Source organism: Oryzias latipes, chromosome 23 (assembly GCF_053564925.1).
Source record: "Oryzias latipes strain Hd-rR chromosome 23, Olatipes_Hd-rR_3.1".
In the NCBI taxonomy this organism is placed as follows: domain Eukaryota; kingdom Metazoa; phylum Chordata; class Actinopteri; order Beloniformes; family Adrianichthyidae; genus Oryzias; species Oryzias latipes.
This window is the reverse complement of record NC_136259.1, coordinates 28,423,910-28,437,459: the sequence shown is the minus strand read 5'-3', so window position 1 is coordinate 28,437,459 and position 13,550 is coordinate 28,423,910.

Below are 13,550 nucleotides of genomic sequence, written 5' to 3'. Positions count from 1 at the left end.
CATCAGCAGCAGCAGCAGCAGAGGAGAGATGCTCCTCCACCTGGGGAAGGCAGCCTCTTCCGCTGCATCCCCAGGAAGAGGCTGTAGCCCAGGCCGAAGAGAAGCTCCTCTTTCCTGCCAAGGAGAGACCCTGCTGTGGCTGCCCACCTGCAGCATCAGCAGCAGAGGAGAGATGATCCTCCACCTGGGGAAGGCAGCCTCTTTCGCTGCTTCCCCAGGAAGAGGCAGAAGCCCAGGCCGAAGAGAAGCTCCTCTTTCCTGCCAAGGAGAGACCCTGCTGTGGCTGCCCACCTGCAGCATCAGCAGCATCAGCAGCAGAGGAGAGATGCTCCTCCACCTGGGGAAGGCAGCCTCTTCCGCTGCATCCCCAGGAAGAGGCTGTAGCCCAGGCCGAAGAGAAGCTCCTCTTTCCTGCCAAGGAGAGACCCTGCTGTGGCTGCCCACCTGCAGCATCAGCAGCAGAGGAGAGATGCTCCTCCACCTGGGTAAGGCAGCCTCTTCCGCTGCTTCACAAGGAAGAGGCAGAAGCCCCGGCCGAAGCGAAGCTCCTCTGTCCTGCCAAGGAGAGACCCTGCTGTGGCTGCCCCCCTGCAGCATCAGCAGCAGAGGAGAGATGCTCCTCCACCTGGGTAAGGCAGCCTCTTCCGCTGCTTCACCAGGAAGAGGCAGAAGCCCAGGCCGAAGCGAAGCTCCTCTGTCCTGCCAAGGAGAGACCCTGCTGTGGCTGCCCCCCTGCAGCATCAGCAGCAGCAGCAGAGGAGAGATGCTCCTCCACCTGGGGAAGGCAGCCTCTTCCGCTGCTTCCCCAGGAAGAGGCAGAAGCCCAGGCCGAAGCGAAGCTCCTCTGTCCTGCCAAGGAGAGACCCTGCTGTGGCTGCCCACCTGCAGCATCAGCAGCAGCAGCAGCAGAGGAGAGATGCTCCTCCACCTGGGGAAGGCAGCCTCTTCCGCTGCTTCCCCAGGAAGAGGCTGTAGCCCAGGCCGAAGAGAAGCTCCTCTTTCCTGCCAAGGAGGGACCCTGCTGTGGCTGCCCACCTGCAGCATCAGCAGCAGCAGCAGCAGAGGAGAGATGCTCCTCCACCTGGGGAAGGCAGCCTCTTCCGCTGCTTCCCCAGGAAGAGGCTGTAGCCCAGGCCGAAGCGAAGCTCCTCTGTCCTGCCAAGGAGGGACCCTGCTGTGGCTTCCCCCCTGCAGCATCAGCAGCAGAGGAGAGATGCTCCACCAGCTGGGGAAGGCAGCCTCTTTCGCTGCTTCCCCAGGAAGAGGCTGTAGCCCAGGCCGCAGCGAAGCTCCTCTTTCCTGCCAAGGAGAGACCCTGCTGTGGCTGCCCACCTGCAGCATCAGCAGCAGAGGAGAGATGCTCCTCCACCTGGGGAAGGCAGCCTCTTCCGCTGCTTCCCCAGGAAGAGGCAGAAGCCCAGGCCGAAGAGAAGCTCCTCTTTCCTGCCAAGGAGAGACCCTGCTGTGGCTGCCCACCTGCAGCATCAGCAGCAGAGGAGAGATGCTCGTCCACCTGGGGAAGGCAGCCTCTTTCGCTGCTTCCCCAGGAAGAGGCTGTAGCCCAGGCCGAAGAGAAGCTCCTCTTTCCTGCCAAGGAGAGACCCTGCTGTGGCTGCCCACCTGCAGCATCAGCAGCAGCAGCAGCAGCAGAGGAGAGATGCTCCTCCAGCTGGGGAAGGCAGCCTCTTTCGCTGCTTCCCCAGGAAGAGGCTGTAGCCCAGGCCGCAGCGAAGCTCCTCTTTCCTGCCAAGGAGAGACCCTGCTGTGGCTGCCCACCTGCAGCATCAGCAGCAGCAGCAGCAGAGGAGAGATGCTCCTCCAGCTGGGGAAGGCAGCCTCTTCCGCTGCTTCACCAGGAAGAGGCAGAAGCCCCGGCCGAAGCGAAGCTCCTCTGTCCTGCCAAGGAGAGACCCTGCTGTGGCTGCCCACCTGCAGCATCAGCAGCAGCAGCAGCAGCAGCAGAGGAGAGATGCTCCTCCAGCTGGGGAAGGCAGCCTCTTCCGCTGCTTCACCAGGAAGAGGCAGAAGCCCAGGCCGAAGAGAAGCTCCTCTTTCCTGCCAAGGAGAGACCCTGCTGTGGCTGCCCACCTGCAGCATCAGCAGCAGCAGCAGCAGAGGAGAGATGCTCCTCCAGCTGGGGAAGGCAGCCTCTTCCGCTGCTTCACCAGGAAGAGGCAGAAGCCCAGGCCGAAGAGAAGCTCCTCTTTCCTGCCAAGGAGAGACCCTGCTGTGGCTGCCCACCTCCAGCATCAGCAGCAGAGGAGAGATGCTCCTCCACCTGGGGAAGGCAGCCTCTTTCGCTGCTTCCCCAGGAAGAGGCTGTAGCCCAGGCCGCAGCGAAGCTCCTCTTTCCTGCCAAGGAGAGACCCTGCTGTGGCTGCCCACCTGCAGCATCAGCAGCAGAGGAGAGATGCTCCTCCACCTGGGGAAGGCAGCCTCTTCCGCTGCATCCCCAGGAAGAGGCTGTAGCCCAGGCCGAAGACAAGCTCCTCTTTCCTGCCAAGGAGAGACCCTGCTGTGGCTGCCCACCTGCAGCATCAGCAGCAGAGGAGAGATGCTCCTCCACCTGGGTAAGGCAGCCTCTTCCGCTGCTTCACCAGGAAGAGGCAGAAGCCCAGGCCGAAGCGAAGCTCCTCTGTCCTGCCAAGGAGAGACCCTGCTGTGGCTGCCCACCTGCAGCATCAGCAGCAGCAGCAGCAGCAGCAGCAGCAGAGGAGAGATGCTCCTCCAGCTGGGGAAGGCAGCCTCTTCCGCTGCTTCCCCAGGAAGAGGCTGTAGCCCAGGCCGAAGCGAAGCTCCTCTTTCCTGCCAAGGAGAGACCCTGCTGTGGCTGCCCACCTGCAGCATCAGCAGCAGCAGCAGAGGAGAGATGCTCCTCCACCTGGGTAAGGCAGCCTCTTCCGCTGCTTCCCCAGGAAGAGGCTGTAGCCCAGGCCGAAGAGAAGCTCCTCTTTCCTGCCAAGGAGAGACCCTGCTGTGGCTGCCCACCTGCAGCAGCATCAGCAGCAGCAGCAGCAGCAGAGGAGAGATGCTCCTCCACCTGGGGAAGGCAGCCTCTTCCGCTGCTTCACCAGGAAGAGGCAGAAGCCCCGGCCGAAGCGAAGCTCCTCTGTCCTGCCAAGGAGAGACCCTGCTGTGGCTGCCCACCTGCAGCATCAGCAGCAGAGGAGAGATGCTCCACCAGCTGGGGAAGGCAGCCTCTTTCGCTGCTTCCCCAGGAAGAGGCTGTAGCCCAGGCCGCAGCGAAGCTCCTCTTTCCTGCCAAGGAGAGACCCTGCTGTGGCTGCCCACCTGCAGCATCAGCAGCAGCAGCAGCAGCAGAGGAGAGATGCTCCTCCACCTGGGGAAGGCAGCCTCTTCCGCTGCTTCACCAGGAAGAGGCAGAAGCCCCGGCCGAAGCGAAGCTCCTTTGTCCTGCCAAGGAGAGACCCTGCTGTGGCTGCCCACCTGCAGCATCAGCAGCAGCAGCAGCAGCAGCAGAGGAGAGATGCTCCTCCAGCTGGGGAAGGCAGCCTCTTCCGCTGCTTCCCCAGGAAGAGGCTCTAGCCCAGGCCGAAGCGAAGCTCCTCTTTCCTGCCAAGGAGAGACCCTGCTGTGGATGCCCACCTGCAGCATCAGCAGCAGCAGCAGCAGAGGAGAGATGCTCCTCCAGCTGGGGAAGGCAGCCTCTTCCGCTGCATCCCCAGGAAGAGGCTGTAGCCCAGGCCGAAGCGAAGCTCCTCTTTCCTGCCAAGGAGAGACCCTGCTGTGGCTGCCCACCTGCAGCAGCATCAGCAGCAGCAGCAGCAGAGGAGAGATGATCCTCCACCTGGGGAAGGCAGCCTCTTCCGCTGCATCCCCAGGAAGAGGCTGTAGCCCAGGCCGAAGAGAAGCTCCTCTTTCCTGCCAAGGAGAGACCCTGCTGTGGCTGCCCACCTGCAGCATCAGCAGCAGAGGAGAGATGCTCCTCCACCTGGGTAAGGCAGCCTCTTCCGCTGCTTCACCAGGAAGAGGCAGAAGCCCCGGCCGAAGCGAAGCTCCTCAGTCCTGCCAAGGAGAGACCCTGCTGTGGCTGCCCACCTGCAGCATCAGCAGCAGCAGCAGCAGCAGCAGAGGAGAGATGCTCCTCCAGCTGGGGAAGGCAGCCTCTTCCGCTGCTTCCCCAGGAAGAGGCTGTAGCCCAGGCCGAAGCGAAGCTCCTCTTTCCTGCCAAGGAGAGACCCTGCTGTGGCTGCCCACCTGCAGCATCAGCAGCAGCAGCAGAGGAGAGATGCTCCTCCACCTGGGGAAGGCAGCCTCTTCCGCTGCTTCCCCAGGAAGAGGCAGAAGCCCAGGCCGAAGCGAAGCTCCTCTGTCCTGCCAAGGAGAGACCCTGCTGTGGCTTCCCCCCTGCAGCATCAGCAGCAGAGGAGAGATGCTCCACCAGCTGGGGAAGGCAGCCTCTTTCGCTGCTTCCCCAGGAAGAGGCTGTAGCCCAGGCCGCAGCGAAGCTCCTCTTTCCTGCCAAGGAGAGACCCTGCTGTGGCTGCCCACCTGCAGCATCAGCAGCAGAGGAGAGATGCTCCTCCACCTGGGGAAGGCAGCCTCTTCCGCTGCTTCCCCAGGAAGAGGCAGAAGCCCAGGCCGAAGAGAAGCTCCTCTTTCCTGCCAAGGAGAGACCCTGCTGTGGCTGCCCACCTGCAGCATCAGCAGCAGAGGAGAGATGCTCCTCCACCTGGGGAAGGCAGCCTCTTCCGCTGCTTCCCCAGGAAGAGGCAGAAGCCCAGGCCGAAGAGAAGCTCCTCTTTCCTGCCAAGGAGAGACCCTGCTGTGGCTGCCCACCTGCAGCATCAGCAGCAGCAGCAGCAGCAGAGGAGAGATGCTCCTCCAGCTGGGGAAGGCAGCCTCTTTCGCTGCTTCCCCAGGAAGAGGCTGTAGCCCAGGCCGCAGCGAAGCTCCTCTTTCCTGCCAAGGAGAGACCCTGCTGTGGCTGCCCACCTGCAGCATCAGCAGCAGAGGAGAGATGCTCCTCCACCTGGGGAAGGCAGCCTCTTCCGCTGCTTCCCCAGGAAGAGGCAGAAGCCCAGGCCGAAGAGAAGCTCCTCTGTCCTGCCAAGGAGAGACCCTGCTGTGGCTGCCCACCTGCAGCATCAGCAGCAGCAGCAGCAGAGGAGAGATGCTCCTCCAGCTGGGGAAGGCAGCCTCTTCCGCTGCTTCACCAGGAAGAGGCAGAAGCCCCGGCCGAAGCGAAGCTCCTCTGTCCTGCCAAGGAGAGACCCTGCTGTGGCTGCCCACCTGCAGCATCAGCAGCAGCAGCAGCAGCAGCAGAGGAGAGATGCTCCTCCAGCTGGGGAAGGCAGCCTCTTCCGCTGCTTCACCAGGAAGAGGCAGAAGCCCAGGCCGAAGAGAAGCTCCTCTTTCCTGCCAAGGAGAGACCCTGCTGTGGCTGCCCACCTGCAGCATCAGCAGCAGCAGCAGCAGCAGAGGAGAGATGCTCCTCCACCTGGGGAAGGCAGCCTCTTCCGCTGCTTCCCCAGGAAGAGGCAGAAGCCCAGGCCGAAGAGAAGCTCCTCTGTCCTGCCAAGGAGAGACCCTGCTGTGGCTGCCCACCTGCAGCATCAGCAGCAGCAGCAGCAGAGGAGAGATGCTCCTCCAGCTGGGGAAGGCAGCCTCTTCCGCTGCTTCACCAGGAAGAGGCAGAAGCCCCGGCCGAAGCGAAGCTCCTCTGTCCTGCCAAGGAGAGACCCTGCTGTGGCTGCCCACCTGCAGCATCAGCAGCAGCAGCAGCAGAGGAGAGATGCTCCTCCAGCTGGGGAAGGCAGCCTCTTCCGCTGCTTCACCAGGAAGAGGCAGAAGCCCCGGCCGAAGCGAAGCTCCTCTGTCCTGCCAAGGAGAGACCCTGCTGTGGCTTCCCCCCTGCAGCATCAGCAGCAGAGGAGAGATGCTCCTCCACCTGGGGAAGGCAGCCTCTTCCGCTGCATCCCCAGGAAGAGGCTGTAGCCCAGGCCGAAGAGAAGCTCCTCTTTCCTGCCAAGGAGAGACCCTGCTGTGGCTGCCCACCTGCAGCATCAGCAGCAGAGGAGAGATGCTCCTCCACCTGGGTAAGGCAGCCTCTTCCGCTGCTTCACCAGGAAGAGGCAGAAGCCCCGGCCGAAGCGAAGCTCCTCTGTCCTGCCAAGGAGAGACCCTGCTGTGGCTGCCCACCTGCAGCATCAGCAGCAGCAGCAGCAGAGGAGAGATGCTCCTCCAGCTGGGGAAGGCAGCCTCTTCCGCTGCTTCCCCAGGAAGAGGCAGAAGCCCAGGCCGAAGCGAAGCTCCTCTTTCCTGCCAAGGAGAGACCCTGCTGTGGCTGCCCACCTGCAGCAGCATCAGCAGCAGCAGCAGCAGAGGAGAGATGCTCCTCCACCTGGGGAAGGCAGCCTCTTCCGCTGCATCCCCAGGAAGAGGCTGTAGCCCAGGCCGAAGAGAAGCTCCTCTTTCCTGCCAAGGAGAGACCCTGCTGTGGCTGCCCACCTGCAGCATCAGCAGCAGAGGAGAGATGCTCCTCCACCTGGGTAAGGCAGCCTCTTCCGCTGCTTCCCCAGGAAGAGGCAGAAGCCCAGGCCGAAGCGAAGCTCCTCTGTTCTGCCAAGGAGAGACCCTGCTGTGGCTGCCCCCCTGCAGCATCAGCAGCAGAGGAGAGATGCTCCTCCACCTGGGTAAGGCAGCCTCTTCCGCTGCTTCCCCAGGAAGAGGCAGAAGCCCAGGCCGAAGCGAAGCTCCTCTGTCCTGCCAAGGAGAGACCCTGCTGTGGCTGCCCCCCTGCAGCATCAGCAGCAGAGGAGAGATGCTCCTCCACCTGGGTAAGGCAGCCTCTTCCGCTGCTTCACCAGGAAGAGGCAGAAGCCCCGGCCGAAGCGAAGCTCCTCTGTCCTGCCAAGGAGAGACCCTGCTGTGGCTGCCCACCTGCAGCATCAGCAGCAGCAGCAGCAGCAGCAGAGGAGAGATGCTCCTCCACCTGGGTAAGGCAGCCTCTTCCGCTGCTTCCCCAGGAAGAGGCAGAAGCCCAGGCCGAAGCGAAGCTCCTCTGTCCTGCCAAGGAGAGACCCTGCTGTGGCTGCCCACCTGCAGCATCAGCAGCAGAGGAGAGATGCTCCTCCACCTGGGTAAGGCAGCCTCTTCCGCTGCTTCACCAGGAAGAGGCAGAAGCCCCGGCCGAAGCGAAGCTCCTCTGTCCTGCCAAGGAGGGACCCTGCTGTGGCTTCCCCCCTGCAGCATCAGCAGCAGAGGAGAGATGCTCCACCAGCTGGGGAAGGCAGCCTCTTTCGCTGCTTCCCCAGGAAGAGGCTGTAGCCCAGGCCACAGCGAAGCTCCTCTTTCCTGCCAAGGAGAGACCCTGCTGTGGCTGCCCCCCTGCAGCATCAGCAGCAGAGGAGAGATGCTCCTCCACCTGGGTAAGGCAGCCTCTTCCGCTGCTTCACCAGGAAGAGGCAGAAGCCCCGGCCGAAGCGAAGCTCCTCTGTCCTGCCAAGGAGAGACCCTGCTGTGGCTGCCCACCTGCAGCATCAGCAGCAGCAGCAGCAGCAGCAGAGGAGAGATGCTCCTCCAGCTGGGGAAGGCAGCCTCTTCCGCTGCTTCACCAGGAAGAGGCAGAAGCCCAGGCCGAAGAGAAGCTCCTCTTTCCTGCCAAGGAGAGACCCTGCTGTGGCTGCCCACCTGCAGCATCAGCAGCAGCAGCAGCAGCAGCAGAGGAGAGATGCTCCTCCAGCTGGGGAAGGCAGCCTCTTCCGCTGCTTCCCCAGGAAGAGGCTGTAGCCCAGGCCGAAGCGAAGCTCCTCTTTCCTGCCAAGGAGAGACCCTGCTGTGGCTGCCCACCTGCAGCAGCATCAGCAGCAGCAGCAGCAGAGGAGAGATGCTCCTCCACCTGGGGAAGGCAGCCTCTTCCGCTGCATCCCCAGGAAGAGGCTGTAGCCCAGGCCGAAGAGAAGCTCCTCTTTCCTGCCAAGGAGAGACCCTGCTGTGGCTGCCCACCTGCAGCATCAGCAGCAGAGGAGAGATGCTCCTCCACCTGGGTAAGGCAGCCTCTTCCGCTGCTTCACCAGGAAGAGGCAGAAGCCCAGGCCGAAGCGAAGCTCCTCTGTCCTGCCAAGGAGAGACCCTGCTGTGGCTGCCCACCTGCAGCATCAGCAGCAGCAGCAGCAGCAGCAGCAGCAGAGGAGAGATGCTCCTCCAGCTGGGGAAGGCAGCCTCTTCCGCTGCTTCCCCAGGAAGAGGCTGTAGCCCAGGCCGAAGCGAAGCTCCTCTTTCCTGCCAAGGAGAGACCCTGCTGTGGCTGCCCCCCTGCAGCATCAGCAGCAGAGGAGAGATGCTCCTCCACCTGGGTAAGGCAGCCTCTTCCGCTGCTTCCCCAGGAAGAGGCAGAAGCCCAGGCCGAAGCGAAGCTCCTCTGTCCTGCCAAGGAGAGACCCTGCTGTGGCTGCCCCCCTGCAGCATCAGCAGCAGAGGAGAGATGCTCCTCCACCTGGGTAAGGCAGCCTCTTCCGCTGCTTCCCCAGGAAGAGGCAGAAGCCCAGGCCGAAGAGAAGCTCCTCTTTCCTGCCAAGGAGAGACCCTGCTGTGGCTGCCCACCTGCAGCATCAGCAGCAGAGGAGAGATGCTCCTCCACCTGGGTAAGGCAGCCTCTTCCGCTGCTTCACCAGGAAGAGGCAGAAGCCCAGGCCGAAGAGAAGCTCCTCTTTCCTGCCAAGGAGAGACCCTGCTGTGGCTGCCCACCTGCAGCATCAGCAGCAGCAGCAGCAGAGGAGAGGAGAGATGCTCCTCCAGCTGGGGAAGGCAGCCTCTTCCGCTGCTTCACCAGGAAGAGGCAGAAGCCCAGGCCGAAGAGAAGCTCCTCTGTCCTGCCAAGGAGAGACCCTGCTGTGGCTGCCCACCTGCAGCATCAGCAGCAGCAGCAGCAGCAGCAGAGGAGAGATGCTCCTCCACCTGGGGAAGGCAGCCTCTTCCGCTGCTTCCCCAGGAAGAGGCAGAAGCCCAGGCCGAAGAGAAGCTCCTCTTTCCTGCCAAGGAGAGACCCTGCTGTGGCTGCCCACCTGCAGCATCAGCAGCAGAGGAGAGATGCTCCTCCACCTGGGTAAGGCAGCCTCTTCCGCTGCTTCACAAGGAAGAGGCAGAAGCCCCGGCCGAAGCGAAGCTCCTCTGTCCTGCCAAGGAGAGACCCTGCTGTGGCTGCCCCCCTGCAGCATCAGCAGCAGAGGAGAGATGCTCCTCCACCTGGGTAAGGCAGCCTCTTCCGCTGCTTCACCAGGAAGAGGCAGAAGCCCCGGCCGAAGCGAAGCTCCTCTGTCCTGCCAAGGAGAGACCCTGCTGTGGCTGCCCACCTGCAGCATCAGCAGCAGCAGCAGCAGCAGCAGAGGAGAGATGCTCCTCCAGCTGGGGAAGGCAGCCTCTTCCGCTGCTTCCCCAGGAAGAGGCTGTAGCCCAGGCCGAAGCGAAGCTCCTCTTTCCTGCCAAGGAGAGACCCTGCTGTGGCTGCCCACCTGCAGCATCAGCAGCAGCAGCAGAGGAGAGATGCTCCTCCACCTGGGGAAGGCAGCCTCTTCCGCTGCTTCCCCAGGAAGAGGCAGAAGCCCAGGCCGAAGCGAAGCTCCTCTGTCCTGCCAAGGAGAGACCCTGCTGTGGCTGCCCACCTGCAGCATCAGCAGCAGCAGCAGCAGCAGCAGCAGCAGAGGAGAGATGCTCCTCCAGCTGGGGAAGGCAGCCTCTTCCGCTGCTTCCCCAGGAAGAGGCTGTAGCCCAGGCCGAAGCGAAGCTCCTCTGTCCTGCCAAGGAGAGACCCTGCTGTGGCTGCCCACCTGCAGCATCAGCAGCAGCAGCAGCAGAGGAGAGATGCTCCTCCAGCTGGGGAAGGCAGCCTCTTCCGCTGCTTCCCCAGGAAGAGGCTGTAGCCCAGGCCGAAGCGAAGCTCCTCTTTCCTGCCAAGGAGAGACCCTGCTGTGGCTGCCCACCTGCAGCATCAGCAGCAGCAGCAGAGGAGAGATGCTCCTCCACCTGGGGAAGGCAGCCTCTTCCGCTGCTTCACCAGGAAGAGGCAGAAGCCCAGGCCGAAGAGAAGCTCCTCTTTCCTGCCAAGGAGAGACCCTGCTGTGGCTGCCCACCTGCAGCATCAGCAGCAGCAGCAGCAGAGGAGAGATGCTCCTCCAGCTGGGGAAGGCAGCCTCTTCCGCTGCTTCACCAGGAAGAGGCAGAAGCCCAGGCCGAAGAGAAGCTCCTCTGTCCTGCCAAGGAGAGACCCTGCTGTGGCTGCCCACCTGCAGCATCAGCAGCAGCAGCAGCAGAGGAGAGATGCTCCTCCAGCTGGGGAAGGCAGCCTCTTCCGCTGCTTCCCCAGGAAGAGGCTGTAGCCCAGGCCGAAGCGAAGCTCCTCTTTCCTGCCAAGGAGAGACCCTGCTGTGGCTGCCCACCTGCAGCATCAGCAGCAGAGGAGAGATGCTCCTCCACCTGGGTAAGGCAGCCTCTTCCGCTGCTTCACCAGGAAGAGGCAGAAGCCCCGGCCGAAGCGAAGCTCCTCTGTCCTGCCAAGGAGAGACCCTGCTGTGGCTGCCCCCCTGCAGCATCAGCAGCAGAGGAGAGATGCTCCTCCACCTGGGTAAGGCAGCCTCTTCCGCTGCTTCCCCAGGAAGAGGCAGAAGCCCAGGCCGAAGCGAAGCTCCTCTGTCCTGCCAAGGAGAGACCCTGCTGTGGCTGCCCACCTGCAGCATCAGCAGCAGAGGAGAGATGCTCCTCCACCTGGGTAAGGCAGCCTCTTCCGCTGCTTCACCAGGAAGAGGCAGAAGCCCCGGCCGAAGCGAAGCTCCTCTGTCCTGCCAAGGAGGGACCCTGCTGTGGCTTCCCACCTGCAGCATCAGCAGCAGAGGAGAGATGCTCCACCAGCTGGGGAAGGCAGCCTCTTTCGCTGCTTCCCCAGGAAGAGGCTGTAGCCCAGGCCGCAGCGAAGCTCCTCTTTCCTGCCAAGGAGAGACCCTGCTGTGGCTGCCCACCTGCAGCAGCAGCAGCAGCAGCAGCAGCAGAGGAGAGATGCTCCTCCACCTGGGGAAGGCAGCCTCTTCCGCTGCTTCACCAGGAAGAGGCAGAAGCCCCGGCCGAAGCGAAGCTCCTTTGTCCTGCCAAGGAGAGACCCTGCTGTGGCTGCCCACCTGCAGCATCAGCAGCAGCAGCAGCAGCAGCAGAGGAGAGATGCTCCTCCAGCTGGGGAAGGCAGCCTCTTCCGCTGCTTCCCCAGGAAGAGGCTGTAGCCCAGGCCGAAGCGAAGCTCCTCTTTCCTGCCAAGGAGAGACCCTGCTGTGGATGCCCACCTGCAGCATCAGCAGCAGCAGCAGCAGAGGAGAGATGCTCCTCCAGCTGGGGAAGGCAGCCTCTTCCGCTGCATCCCCAGGAAGAGGCTGTAGCCCAGGCCGAAGCGAAGCTCCTCTTTCCTGCCAAGGAGAGACCCTGCTGTGGCTGCCCACCTGCAGCAGCATCAGCAGCAGCAGCAGCAGAGGAGAGATGCTCCTCCACCTGGGGAAGGCAGCCTCTTCCGCTGCATCCCCAGGAAGAGGCTGTAGCCCAGGCCGAAGAGAAGCTCCTCTTTCCTGCCAAGGAGAGACCCTGCTGTGGCTGCCCACCTGCAGCATCAGCAGCAGAGGAGAGATGCTCCTCCACCTGGGTAAGGCAGCCTCTTCCGCTGCTTCACCAGGAAGAGGCAGAAGCCCCGGCCGAAGCGAAGCTCCTCAGTCCTGCCAAGGAGAGACCCTGCTGTGGCTGCCCACCTGCAGCATCAGCAGCAGCAGCAGCAGCAGCAGAGGAGAGATGCTCCTCCAGCTGGGGAAGGCAGCCTCTTCCGCTGCTTCCCCAGGAAGAGGCTGTAGCCCAGGCCGAAGCGAAGCTCCTCTTTCCTGCCAAGGAGAGACCCTGCTGTGGCTGCCCACCTGAAGCATCAGCAGCAGAGGAGAGATGCTCCACCAGCTGGGGAAGGCAGCCTCTTTTGCTGCTTCCCCAGGAAGAGGCTGTAGCCCAGGCCGCAGCGAAGCTCCTCTTTCCTGCCAAGGAGAGACCCTGCTGTGGCTGCCCACCTGCAGCATCAGCAGCAGCAGCAGAGGAGAGATGCTCCTCCACCTGGGGAAGGCAGCCTCTTCCGCTGCTTCCCCAGGAAGAGGCAGAAGCCCAGGCCGAAGCGAAGCTCCTCTGTCCTGCCAAGGAGAGACCCTGCTGTGGCTGCCCACCTGCAGCATCAGCAGCAGAGGAGAGATGCTCCTCCACCTGGGTAAGGCAGCCTCTTCCGCTGCTTCACCAGGAAGAGGCAGAAGCCCCGGCCGAAGCGAAGCTCCTCTGTCCTGCCAAGGAGGGACCCTGCTGTGGCTTCCCCCCTGCAGCATCAGCAGCAGAGGAGAGATGCTCCACCAGCTGGGGAAGGCAGCCTCTTTCGCTGCTTCCCCAGGAAGAGGCTGTAGCCCAGGCCACAGCGAAGCTCCTCTTTCCTGCCAAGGAGAGACCCTGCTGTGGCTGCCCACCTGCAGCATCAGCAGCAGAGGAGAGATGCTCCTCCACCTGGGGAAGGCAGCCTCTTCCGCTGCTTCCCCAGGAAGAGGCAGAAGCCCAGGCCGAAGAGAAGCTCCTCTTTCCTGCCAAGGAGAGACCCTGCTGTGGCTGCCCACCTGCAGCATCAGCAGCATCAGCAGCAGAGGAGAGATGCTCCTCCACCTGGGGAAGGCAGCCTCTTCCGCTGCATCCCCAGGAAGAGGCTGTAGCCCAGGCCGAAGAGAAGCTCCTCTTTCCTGCCAAGGAGAGACCCTGCTGTGGCTGCCCACCTGCAACTTCAGCAGCAGAGGAGAGATGCTCCTCCACCTGGGTAAGGCAGCCTCTTCCGCTGCTTCACCAGGAAGAGGCAGAAGCCCCGGCTGAAGCGAAGCTCCTCTGTCCTGCCAAGGAGAGACCCTGCTGTGGCTGCCCACCTGCAGCATCAGCAGCAGCAGCAGCAGAGGAGAGATGCTCCTCCAGCTGGGGAAGGCAGCCTCTTCCGCTGCTTCCCCAGGAAGAGGCAGAAGCCCAGGCCGAAGCGAAGCTCCTCTTTCCTGCCAAGGAGAGACCCTGCTGTGGCTGCCCACCTGCAGCAGCATCAGCAGCAGCAGCAGCAGAGGAGAGATGCTCCTCCACCTGGGGAAGGCAGCCTCTTCCGCTGCATCCCCAGGAAGAGGCTGTAGCCCAGGCCGAAGAGAAGCTCCTCTTTCCTGCCAAGGAGAGACCCTGCTGTGGCTGCCCACCTGCAGCATCAGCAGCAGAGGAGAGATGATCCTCCACCTGGGGAAGGCAGCCTCTTTCGCTGCTTCCCCAGGAAGAGGCAGAAGCCCAGGCCGAAGAGAAGCTCCTCTTTCCTGCCAAGGAGAGACCCTGCTGTGGCTGCCCACCTGCAGCATCAGCAGCATCAGCAGCAGAGGAGAGATGCTCCTCCACCTGGGGAAGGCAGCCTCTTCCGCTGCATCCCCAGGAAGAGGCTGTAGCCCAGGCCGAAGAGAAGCTCCTCTTTCCTGCCAAGGAGAGACCCTGCTGTGGCTGCCCACCTGCAGCATCAGCAGCAGAGG